The 12350-nt window shown below is 44.4% G+C and overlaps 1 protein-coding gene across 2 annotated transcripts in view; it reads right to left on the bottom strand.

Moving 5' to 3' along the window:
* The window catches only part of LOC124013949 (equilibrative nucleoside transporter 2-like), a 61271-nt gene extending 50211 nt beyond the window's left edge, over positions 1-11060 (bottom strand). For both annotated transcript variants that reach the window (XM_046328529.1, XM_046328530.1), the window contains exon 1: positions 9382-11060. The gene's annotated coding sequence lies outside the window, so the exon portion shown is untranslated. The remainder of the gene's footprint in view (positions 1-9381) is intronic.
* Between the last annotated feature and the right edge of the window lie 1290 nt (positions 11061-12350).

The raw sequence follows: 12350 nt of genomic DNA, 5'->3' as shown, positions 1-12350 counted from the left end.
CTATGAGGGTGCCGTGTTTACAGATTTGGGGTTGTATATGGTAGGTTCATTAATCATTTGTGTGAGATTGAGGGCATCAAGCTTAGATTGTAGGATGGCCAGGGTGTTGAACATGTCCCAGTTTAGGTCACCTAGCAGCACGATCTCAGAAGATAGATGGGGGGCAATCAATTCACTTATGGTGTCCAGGGCACAGCTGGGGGCAGAGGGTGGTCTATAGCAAGCGGCAACGGTGAGAGACTTGTTTCTGGAAAGGTGAATAGAAGCTCGACTTATTTTGGTACAGACCTGGATAGTAAGACAAAACTCTGCAGGCTATCTCTGCAGTAGATTGCAACACTGCCCCCTTTGGCAGTTCTATCTTGGTGGAAAATGTTATAGTAAGGGATGGACATTTCAGGGCTTTTGGTGGTTTTTCTACGCCAAGATTCAGACACGGCTAAAACACCCGGGTTGGCAGAATGTGCTAAAGCAGTGAATAAAGCAAACTTAGGGAGTATGCTTCTAATGGTAACATGCATGAAACCAAGGCTTTTACGGTTACAAAAGTAAAATGAGAGCACCTGGGGAGTAGGAGTGGAGCTAGGCACTGCATATCCTGGATTAACCTCTACATCACCAGAGGAACAGAGGAGAAGTAGGATAAGGGTACGGCTAAAGGCTATAAGAACTGGCCGTCTCGCACGTTCAGAACAGAGAGTAAAGGGAGCAGGTTTCTGGGCACGATAGCATAGATTCAAGGCATAGTGTCATGTTTTGTCATATATTGTCTTGTCATTATGCTTTCCCTTCTGTTCGTTTCCCCCTGCTGGTCTTATTAGGTTCGTTCCCTTTTTCTATCCCTCTCTCTCCCCCTCCCTCTCTCTCTTCTCTCTATCGTTCCGTTCCTGCTCCCAGCTGTTCCTATTCCCCTAATCAATCATTTAGTCTTCCCACACCTGTTCCCGATCCTTTTCCCTGATTAGAGTCCCTATTTCTCTCCTTGTTTTCCGTTCCTGCCCTGTCGGATCCTTATCTATTGTTCACCGTGCTGTGTTTGTGTATCGCCCTGTCGTGTCGTGTTTCCCTCAGATGCTGCGTGGTGAGCAGGTGTCTGAGTCTGCTAGGTTCAAGTGCCTTCCCGAGGCAACCTGCTGTTCAAGATCGAGTCTCCAGTCGGTTCTCGTCATTACGAGTGGAAGTTGTGTTTTTTGATTGTATTTTACTTTACTGGATTAAAGACTCTGTTTTCGCCAAGTCGCTTTTGGGTCCTCATTCACCAGCATAACAGAAGGATCCGACCAAGAATGGACCCAGCGACTATGGATTCTCTCTACTCTACTCTCGAGTTCCAGGGAGCGATGCTCGGCAGACACGAGCAGGAATTGTCTGCTGCTCGGCATGCCGTTGAGACCCTGGCCGCTCAGGTCTCCGACCTCTCAAGACAGTATCAGAGTCTTCGTCTCGTGTCACCAGCTACTTCCGGTTCTTCCGAGCCTCCGGAACCTAGGGTTAATAACCCACCTTGTTATTCTGGGCAGCCCACTGAGTGCCGCTCCTTTCTCACCCAGTGTGATATCGTGTTCTCTCTCCAACCCAACACATACTCAAGAGAGAGCTCGGATTGCCTACGTCATATCACTCCTTACTGGTCGGGCTCGGCAGTGGGGCACAGCTATCTGGGAGGCAAGCGCTGAGTGTACTAACAATTATCTGAACTTTAAAGAGGAGATGATAAGGGTTTTTGATCGCTCAGTTTTGGGAAAGAAGCTTCCTGGTCCCTGTCTTCCCTATGTCAAGGTAATCGATCCATAACGGATTACTCAATAGAGTTTCGCACTCTTGCTGCCTCCAGTAACTGGAACGAGCAGGCGTTGCTCGCTCGTTTTCTGGAGGGACTCCACGCTAAGGTTAAGGATGAGATTCTCTCTCGGGAGGTTCCATCCAGCGTGGATTCTTTGATTGAACTCGCTATTCGCATTGAACGACGGGTAGATCTTCGTCACCGAGCTCATAGAAGAGAGCTCGCGTTAACTGTGTCTCCCCTCTCTCCGACACTACCGTCTTTCCCCACTGACTCAGGTGTTGAGCCCATGCAGCTGGGGGTATTCGCATCTCGACTAAGGAGAGGAACGGAGAATCACCAACCGCCTCTGTCTCTATTGCGTTTCCGCTGGTCATTTTGTCATTTCATGTCCAGTTAAAGGCCAGAGCTCATCAGTAAGCGGAGGGCGACTGATAAGCGCTACTAGACGGTCCTCTCCGTCAAGTACATGTACTACTTTACCGGTCCATCTACGCTGGACCGGATCGGCAGCATCCTGCAGTGCATTAATAGACTCTGGGGCAGAGGGCTGTTTTATGGACGAAGCCTGGGCGCGGGAACATGACATTCCTCTCAGACAGTTAGGGAGCCCACGGTCATGTTTGCCTTGGATGGTAGTCCTCTCCCCAGTATATTATGTGAAACACTACCTTTAACCCTCACTGTATCTGGTAACCATAGTGAGACCATTTCTTTTTTGATTTTTTGTTCACCTTTTACACCTGTTGTTTTGGGTCATCCCTGGCTAGTGTGTCATAATCCTTCTTTTGATTGGTCTAGTGGTTCTGTCCTTTCCTGGAGCGTTTCTTGTCATGTGAAGTGTTTAATGTCTGCTATTTCTCCTGTTTGTTCTGTCCCCTCTTCTCAGGAGGAACCTGGTGATTTGACAGGAGTGCCGGAGGAATATCATGGTCTGCGCACGGTCTTCAGTCGGTCCAGAACCAACTCCCTTCCTCCTCACCGGTCGTATGATTGTTGTTCTGATCTCTTTAAGAAGCGTTTGCATCCGCTCCTATCCTTGTTGCACCTGACGTCACTAAACAGTTTATTGTTGAGGTTGACGCGTCGGGGTGGGCGTGGGAGCCATTCTGTCCCAGCGCTCCGATACTGACGATGGGGTCCACCCTTGTGCGTATTTTTCTGCTTCTGCTCCTGGTCTTGCTGGGTCTCAGTCTGTTCCCTGCCATCGCATCTCTCCTGTTCTTGTTCCTGCCCTTGCTGTGTCTCAGTCTGTCCCTAGTTGTTACTCTCCTGGCCTGTTTGGTCCTGTTTGCTCTAAAGTTTTCAGTTCTCTACCCGTGTCTCATTTTTTTTTTTTAGAGTAGTACCCTAGTTTCCCTTTTTTTTTTTTCGTTTTCCGTTACGGTCCTGAGGAGAGGAGTTGGGTTCTTTCTCGGGACGTGCTGGACCGTTTGATCTATGATTTCCTCCGTTGCCGCCAGTGTTCCTCCTCGAGAGCGCCAGGAGGCGCTCGGTGAGTGGGGGTACTGTCATGTTTTGTCATATATTGTCTTGTCATTATGCTTTCCCTTCTGTTCGTTTCCCCCTGCTGGTCTTATTAGGTTCGTTCCCTTTTTCTATCCCTCTCTCTCCCCTCCCTCTCTCTCTTCTCTCTATCGTTCCGTTCCTGCTCCCAGCTGTTCCTATTCCCCTAATCAATCATTTAGTCTTCCCACACCTGTTCCCGATCCTTTTCCCTGATTAGAGTCCCTATTTCTCTCCTTGTTTTCCGTTCCTGCCCTGTCGGATCCTTATCTATTGTTCACCGTGCTGTGTTTGTGTATCGCCCTGTCGTGTCGTGTTTCCCTCAGATGCTGCGTGGTGAGCAGGTGTCTGAGTCTGCTAGGTTCAAGTGCCTTCCCGAGGCAACCTGCTGTTCAAGATCGAGTCTCCAGTCGGTTCTCGTCATTACGAGTGGAAGTTGTGTTTTTTGATTGTATTTTACTTTACTGGATTAAAGACTCTGTTTTCGCCAAGTCGCTTTTGGGTCCTCATTCACCAGCATAACACATAGTGTACAGACAAAGGTAGGATGAGAGTTCATTGGAGGTAAACCTTAGGCATTGAGTAATGATGAGAGATAGTCTCTAGAGACGTTTAAACCAGGTGATGTCATTGCATATGTGGGAGATGGAACAACACGGTTGTTTAAGGCATATTGCACAGGGCTAGAGGCTCTACAGTGAAATAACACAGTAATCACTAACGAGGACCGTAATGGACAAGGCATATTGATATTAGGGAGAGGCATGCACAGCCAAGTGAATTGTATGGGTCCAGTGAATGGTTGTGCTGGCTGGGGACACGGCAATTCAGATAGTTAGCAGGCCGGGGCTAGCAAGCTAGCAGTTAGCAGGCCGGGGCTAGCAAGTTAGCAGAATGGCCTTAGAGGGACGTGGGGGAAATTCTGTTTTTGCCTCCTCGTGCGGTGACATCGATAGACCAGTCATGGAATTAGTAGGGTTCCATGAAGGTCAGTCAATACAGAACATTTCAAGAACTTTGAAAGTTTCTTCAAGTGCAGTCGCAAAAACCATCAAGCTCTGTGATGAAACTGGTTCTCATGACCACGACAGGAAAGGAAGACCCAGAGTTACCTCTGCTGCAGAGGATAAGTTAATTATAGTTACTAGCCTCAGAAATTGCAGCCCAAATAAATGCTTCACAGAGTTCAAGTATCAGACATCTCAACATCAACTATTCAGAGGAGACTGCATGAATCAGGCCTTCGTGGTCGAATTGCTGCAAAGAAACCACTTACTAAAGGACATCAATAAGAAGCAGAGACTTGCTTGGGCCAAGAAACATGTGCAATGGACATTGACCGGTGAAAATCTGTCCTTTGGTCTGATGAGTCCAAATGTGAGATTTTGGTTCCAATCACTATGTCTTTGTGAGAAACTAGGTGAACGGATGATCTCTGCATGTGTGGTTCCCACCGTGAAGCATGGAGAAGGAGGTGTGTTGGTGTGGGGTATTTTTCAACAGGACAATGACCCAACACATCTCCAAGCTGTGTAAGGCTATCTGACCAAGATGGAGTGCTGCATCAGATGACCTGGCCTCCACAATCACCCGACCTCAACCCAATTGAGATGGTTTGGGATGAGTTGGACCACAAAGTGAAGGAAAAGCAGCCAACAATTGCTCAGCATATGTGGGAACTCCTTTAAGACTGTTGGAAAAGCAATCCAGGTGAAGCTGGTTGAGAGAATGCCAAGTGTGCAAAGCTGTCATCAAGGCAAAGGTTGGCAACTTTGAAGAACCTCAAATATAAAATATATTTTGATTTGTTTAACACTTTTCTGGTTACTACATGATTCCATATGTGTTATTTCATAGTTTTTATGTCTTCACTATTATTCTACAATGTAGAAAATAGTAAGAATAAAGAAAAACCCTTGAATGAGTAGGTGTGTGTAAACTTTTGACTGGTACTATTCATTTCCAATGGAACGGTCCGTTTGCCTTGCAGCATTGCGTTGCAGAAGCAGTTGCAATGCGATCTGTGTGGTGCATACTTTAGATTTATCGAACGCATGCATCAAATTGTATGTGTAGTGCCTCCCGGGTGGCGCAGTGGTTAAGGGCGCTGTACTGCAGCGCCAGCTGTGTCACCAGAGACTCTGGGTTCGTGCCCAGGCTCTGTCGTAACCGGCCGCTCCTGGGAGGTAAGTGGAGCGACGCACAATTGGTAGGGATATTCTTGTCTCATCGCGCACCAGCGACTCCCGATGGAGGGCCAGGCGCAGTGCGTGCTAACCAAGGTTGCACAGTGTTTCCTCCGACACATTGGTGCGGCTGGCTTCCGGCTTGGATGCTCGCTGTGTTAAGAAGCAGTGCGGCTTGGTTGGGTTGTGTATCGGAGGACGCATGACTTTCAACCTTCGTCTCTCCCGAGCCCGTACGGGAATTGTAGCGATGAGACAAGATAGTAGCTACTAACAATTGGATACCATGAAATTGGGGAGAAATAGGGGGTAAAATTCAAAAAATAAAAAAATAAAAAAAATTGTATGTGTAGACGGCTTGACAGAAATGATTGCAGAAGGTTGAACTTTTTTTGCATACATATGATGCTGATGCATACCATTTTGCTCAATAACGAGGCGTAACAAGCTGATCAGACAGGCTCCGCACGTGCACCAACCTGTGCATGTTGATTTTGTCTATCTCCACCAGACATGTTCATGACACGCAGGTTAATGCACGACGCGCTGCAAGCTCCGCCTCTCCCAGCTACTCATTGGTTAATCAACTGTGAACCAACTATATTAATTTGGGGATAGGTCGAAACACACATGAAACATTCATGGAAATTTAGCTAGCTTGCTGTGGCTAGCTAATTTGTCCTGGAAAATAAACATTGGGTTGTTATTTTACCTGAAATTCATATGCTCCTTAAAAAATTTTTTTTTGTTATTTAGCAGACGCTCTTATCCAGAGCGACTTACAGTTTCATATTTTTTAATACAAGTCCCCAGTGGGAATCTAACCCACAGCCCTGGCGTTGCAAGTACCATGCTCCACCAACTGGATCTTTGTAGAATTTTGACCAATGTTGATTCAAACAAAATCATGTGTTCTCTACTCCGACAATTAATCCACAGATAAAAAGAGGAAACCTAGGTTAGCTTTGTTTGTTTTCTTTGATAAATCTCTCCTCCTTCATCTGTCTTCTTCTGTGGATTTTATATGGCGGTTGGCAAACAAATTTAAGGTGCATTACCGCCACCAACTGGACACCTAGTTCATATTTTAATCACCTACCTGTGTACATGCTTTTAAAAACCAATGAGTAGCTGGGAGAGGCTGTTTGAATGTTAAATGACGAGATAGAGGCATTGGTAACCAGTCTTGTTCAGTACATCACAACACATCCGGGTATCTCAAGCACCCCGGTAAAACACAAGAGTTGCAGTAATGAACATTTACCAACAGATGGATTCACTGTGCCATCTTACACCCATAACATCTTCCATTTAATAAAATAGGACAGGAGGTGTCAATTCACTAACAAAACAAACCTAGTAACAATTTCCAACATGAACCGTTTAGTATTTTTTAAATATTTTTTTTCAGGTAACAACAACACATTTTGATATTCTCTTCACTTTTATCTCTGTCAACAATCCATGATGGGAAACCTACAGATTAAGTCTTTTTGGTGGCTGGGACAGACGTCCGCAGCGTGAAAAGACAGAGGGCTTGTCTGCGAGGACTGCGGCTTCCCGCACAGGCATGTCACCTGAATGTCTAAGGGGAGTATTGATGGGCGAGGGAGCGGCCGACCTGTGATCCCCTGGCTCTTCGCCCAGTGCCTCAGACCCCATGTGACTTGCTGGGGTTCTGTCTTTTGTCATGCGACCCCTTTGGCCATCAGGGTTCTGAGTAGGTGCTGGCTCAGTAATCCGAAGGTCAACCCTGTTACAACGGTACAGTGATCCATTCACTTCGACCAAGTAGGAGCGTGGTGCCACTTTCTGTACACAGGAGCCGAGTCTCCAGAGGCCTGTCCGGTCCCCTGGTAGTGGCTTCATTCGCACCGTTTTACCCACCCTGAGCTCAGGTAAGTCTTTTGCTGATTTGTCGTAGATGAACTTGGAGACCTGTCTTCTGTGACGTAGCTTCACCAGCACGTCTGTCACCACACATGGCTCCAGGAGAGTGCTGGCTACTGGCAGAGCTGCTTTTAAGCACCGTGCCATGAGGCGCTGTGCCGGGCTGCTATTGTAACAGTATAATTTTAAACCGTCCCCTCGCCCATACCCGGGCGCGAACCAGAGACCTTCTGCACACATCAACAACAGTCACCCACAAAGCATCGTTACCCATCGCTCCACAAAAGCCGCGGCCCTTGCAGAGCAAAGGGAACTACTACTTCAAGGTCTCAGAGCAAGTGACGTAACCGATTGAAACACTATTTAGGGCACACCACTAACTAAGCTAGCCGTTTCACATCCGTTACACTATCCATGCCTTCTGTCGGGGTATTGTGCCACTGCAGGATTGCTTTCCAGGCATCTTTGCCCTCTCGCAAATTTTCCTTGCCCACTGGCACAAACCCTAGAAGGGAGGACATTTAATATTTTAAAGCTAATTTCCTGCTATTCTACATATTTTGACATGGTTTAGGTCTATGTCCAGGTGGAAAATAAAATAAAAACACAGGTCAGATGCTTTGAACATTAAATGAGCACTCAAAATTTGACTACTTTTTTGAGGGAGGATATTGAAAGTATGCTAATACCTTTAGAAAGATATATATATATATAACACTGTGAAATGTTTCAGTTTTTGATTTGTTAAAAAAGTTTGAAATATCCAATAAATGTTGTTCCACTTCATGATTGTGTCCCACTTGTTGTTGATTCTTCACAAAAAAATACAGTTTTATATCTTTATGTATGAAACCTGAAATGTGGCAAAAGGTCGCAAAGTTCAAGGGGGCCGAATACTTTCGCAAGGCACTGTATTTTCGTTTGACACTATTCAGACAGTAATGAAATGAGATGGGCAGACAGTCAAATGGGAGAAGGCCATTGTTACATTTGGAAGGCGCGTGGGGATGGATGCAGCTAGATTTGGCTTCCAGACTCCGCTATTGTGCCAAACCCTCAGTACGCTCTGGACCCCATTGCCAGAGCAAGCATAAATTGTATATGTATATCAAATCAAATTTTATTGGTCACATACAGACAGTTAGCAGATGTTAATGCGAGTGTAGCGAAATGCTTGTGCTTCTAGTTCCGACAGTGCAGTAATATCTAACAAGTCATCTAACAATTCCACAACGACTACCTAACACACACAAATCTAAGTAAAGGGGTGGAATATGAATATGTACATATAAATGCATGGATGAACAATAACCGAGCAGCACAGGCAAGATGCAATAGCTTGTATAGAACCCAGCATATACATAGGAGATGAGTAATGCAAGACATGTAAACACTATTAAAGTGGCATTATTAAAGTGGCAAGTGGTCCATTTATTAATAAAGTGGCCAATGATTTTGAGTCTGTATATAGGCAGCAGCCTCTCTGTGAGTGATGGTCAAATGAGTTGTTTAGTTACTTACTCAAAATGCATATGCCAACCAGGCAGGCTGTAATCCATACATGGCTGTTATGTAAGATTTAGCCATGTGTGAATGACAACATGCCTGCGTTGGCATATGCATTTTGAGTAAGTGCTCGGCCTAAAGACCTTGGGAATGTGATTTTGAGAAAAAAAAAAGAAAAATCCCGTCCGCACATTTCCAATCATCTAATTTCACTAAACAACCCATTTGACCGTTGTAGCATGCGACATTATTCTAGCAAAATTATAAGAGAGCAGAGGCCCATTTATCCGTCACAGAAACCGCGCAGCCAGGCAAACAAGAGCCGTTGTCGTGTCGCATCACCTAACGACCAATAACAAAGAAAACCTGCCAAACGTATGGACTGTTGCCCGTTTACACGATTGTAAAACAATTCATTGCTACAATTAAGTTTAACACTGTAACAATTAATTCCCGCCTTTCATGTCAAATCGTGGTGTAGGCAAGAAGAGTCATGTCATGCCTACTAACCTTGTAGAGATGAGAAGTGCGGCAGTCAGATCACTGTGTTTTCATTATTGCAACGCAACAAAAAAAGACGTTTGTTGCTAAAAAACCAAAGCGATAACATGTAGGATAAAATGTAACAAGATAAATGTAGCCTTTCGCTCCACGTGGCGCGAGCGCCAAATAGTTACGTATGGCTGTGCTGCTGTTACAATTTTACATAGCGCGTAGGCTAATCTTCATCATCTCCCCGACTCGGAGTTACACACACTGAGGTATAAATAAGAAGTTACACATACAACCAAATACAACATAGCTCACTGCTCGGATGCCCCTCCCCATGTCATCATAGCGCACTACTAGTTTTTCGGCCATAGGCAATAGGTGGTGATGGGCATTCCGGCTCTTTTCAGTGAGTCGGCTCTTTTGGCTCCCAAACGGCTCTTTAAAAAAAACATGTCTTGTATTTTTTCAAGTCAAACCGTTTGCGATAGTTTGACTATGATTTCTGTGAAAACAATTATAATTAAATTATTAAATGATATCATAATCTACCTTAACCACAATGTATTTAAAAATGCATTGGTTTGTTATGTAATATAATACTATTAAACATTTGCATTTAAATTATACATTTGTAATGTATATAAACAATGTGCATATAAATCTAAACATTCAAAACGAATACAATCTGAACAGCATAATAGAATATTGCACAATATCAAAGAAAAATAAATAACAATTTGCAAAACTGCAGCATCCCACAAATTGAAATAAATGTAAAGAGGATGTTTTTACACATGTGCATTTAAAGTATAACTTTTTTAATGTATATAAACAAAGTGCATATAAATGTAACAATTCAAAACGAGTACAATCTGAACAACATAATAATAGAATAATGCACCATATCAAAGAAAAATAAATCATGTGCAAAACTGTAGCATTAAACATTAAACTGGTCCCTCTTTTCTCTCTATTCTTTATTGCCATGTTATAACCAGCAGCACACAGCAATGCTGACCATATTTTGCTTTTATGAGAGATTTGCATTCAGAAGTGCAAGCTGCCTCACTTTGAGGGGCTGATGCGGATTCTTCTCTCAGTAATTATTTGTCCCGTTTTCAAGAAGACCCTCTCAGAGGGAACGGATGTGGCCACTATGCAGTCTCCCTGTCATGACTTAGTAAGCCGTGGGTAGACAGAGACCTTGTTCTTCCACCAGCTCAGAGGATTTGCAGATCTTTGGAGGAGGGGCTCCTCAATGCACCAATTTGTAAGTCGCTCTGGATAAGAGCGTCTGCTAAATGACTTAAATGTAATGTAAATGTAAATAGGATCGGACCTCCATTATGGCATCTGCTGAGGGATTCCTTCGTGCTGCATCCCCAGTTGCTCTCTCGTCAAACAGCATCCAAACAGCAGACGTTTGTGGCACTACTGCTGGTGCTTCTGCTCCATCTGATCCCTCTTCTTCCTGTTGCCCTGGTTCCTGAGCCAACTGACTGCTGGAGCTGTCCCTCCCTGCTGCTGAGGTTATTCTTTGAAGAGCCTCATCGATCGCTCTGGCATCACTGAAGGCTAACTTCTTAAACCTGGGGTCAAGTGCAGCGGTTTCTGATAGCACGTGATTATATTCCATTCTGTGGAACTTCCTGTCCATTGATGAACATAGGGTGTCCATCAACTCTGTCACATGTCCTGTGGTTACATTTGCTTCTCTGGCGGATGGCTGTGATTCGCTGCAGACCCTTACACAGGATTATCATTTTTGAGGCTGTCACATTTCTGAAACGAGAGAACAGTAAGTTATGAGTTCAGGTTCATATTTTGTCTACTGATACTACATTCTCATCTACTGCTCATATACAGTTGAAGTCAGAAGTTTATATACACTTAGGTTGGAGTCATTAAAACTTGTTTTTCAACCACTCCACAAATTTCTTGTTAACTGTAGTTTTGGCAAGTCGGTTACGACATCTACTTTGTGCATGACACAAGTATTTATGTTTACAGACAGATTATTTCACTGCATCACAATTCCAGTGGGTCAGAAGTTTTCATACACTAAGTTGACTGCTTTTAAACAGCTTGAAAATTCCAGAAAATTATGTCATGGATATAGAAGCTTCTGATAGCCTAATTGACATCATTTTAGTCAATTGTAAGTATACCTGTGGATGTATTTCAAGGCCTACCTTCAAACTCAGTGCCTCTTTGCTTGACATCATGGGAACATCAAAAGAAATCAGCCAAGACTGCAGAAAAACAATTGTAGACATCCACAAGTCTGGTTCATCCTTGGGAACAATTCCCAAATGCCTGAAGGTACCACGTTCATCTGTACAAACAATAGTATGCAAGTATAAACACCATGGGACCACACAGCTGTCAGCTCAGGAAAGAAACACGTTTCTGTCTCCTAGAGATGAACATACTTTGGTGCGAAAAGTTCAAATCAATCCCAGAACAGCAGCAAAAAATGAGAAGATGCTGGAGGAAGCAGGTACAAAGCAGGTACAAAAGTATCTACATCCACGTAAAACGAGTCCTATATCGACATAACCTGAAAGGCTGCTCAGCAAGGAAGAAGCCACTGCTCCAAAACCTCCATAAAAAAGCCAAACTACGGTTTGCAACTGCACATTGGGACAAAGATCATACGTTTTGGAGAAATGTCCCCTGGTCTGATGAAACAAAAATAGAACTGTTTGGCCATAATGACCATCATTATGTTTGGAGGAAAAAGGGAGGCTTGCAAGCAGATGAACACCATCCCAACCGAGAAGCACAGGGGTGGCAGCATCATGTTGTGGGGGTGCTTTGCTGCAAGAGGGACTGGTGCACTTCACAAAATAGATGGCTTCATGAAAAAGGAAAATTAGGTGGATATATTGTAGCAACATCTCAAGACATCAGTCAAGAAGTTAAGGCTTTCACAAATGGGTCTTCCAGATGGAAAATGACCCCAAACATACTTTCAAAGTTGTGGC

Source organism: Oncorhynchus gorbuscha, linkage group LG25 (genome assembly GCF_021184085.1).
Source record: "Oncorhynchus gorbuscha isolate QuinsamMale2020 ecotype Even-year linkage group LG25, OgorEven_v1.0, whole genome shotgun sequence".
NCBI classification, from domain to species: Eukaryota; Metazoa; Chordata; class Actinopteri; order Salmoniformes; family Salmonidae; genus Oncorhynchus; species Oncorhynchus gorbuscha.
This window is presented reverse-complemented; position numbering and strand designations above follow the sequence as displayed.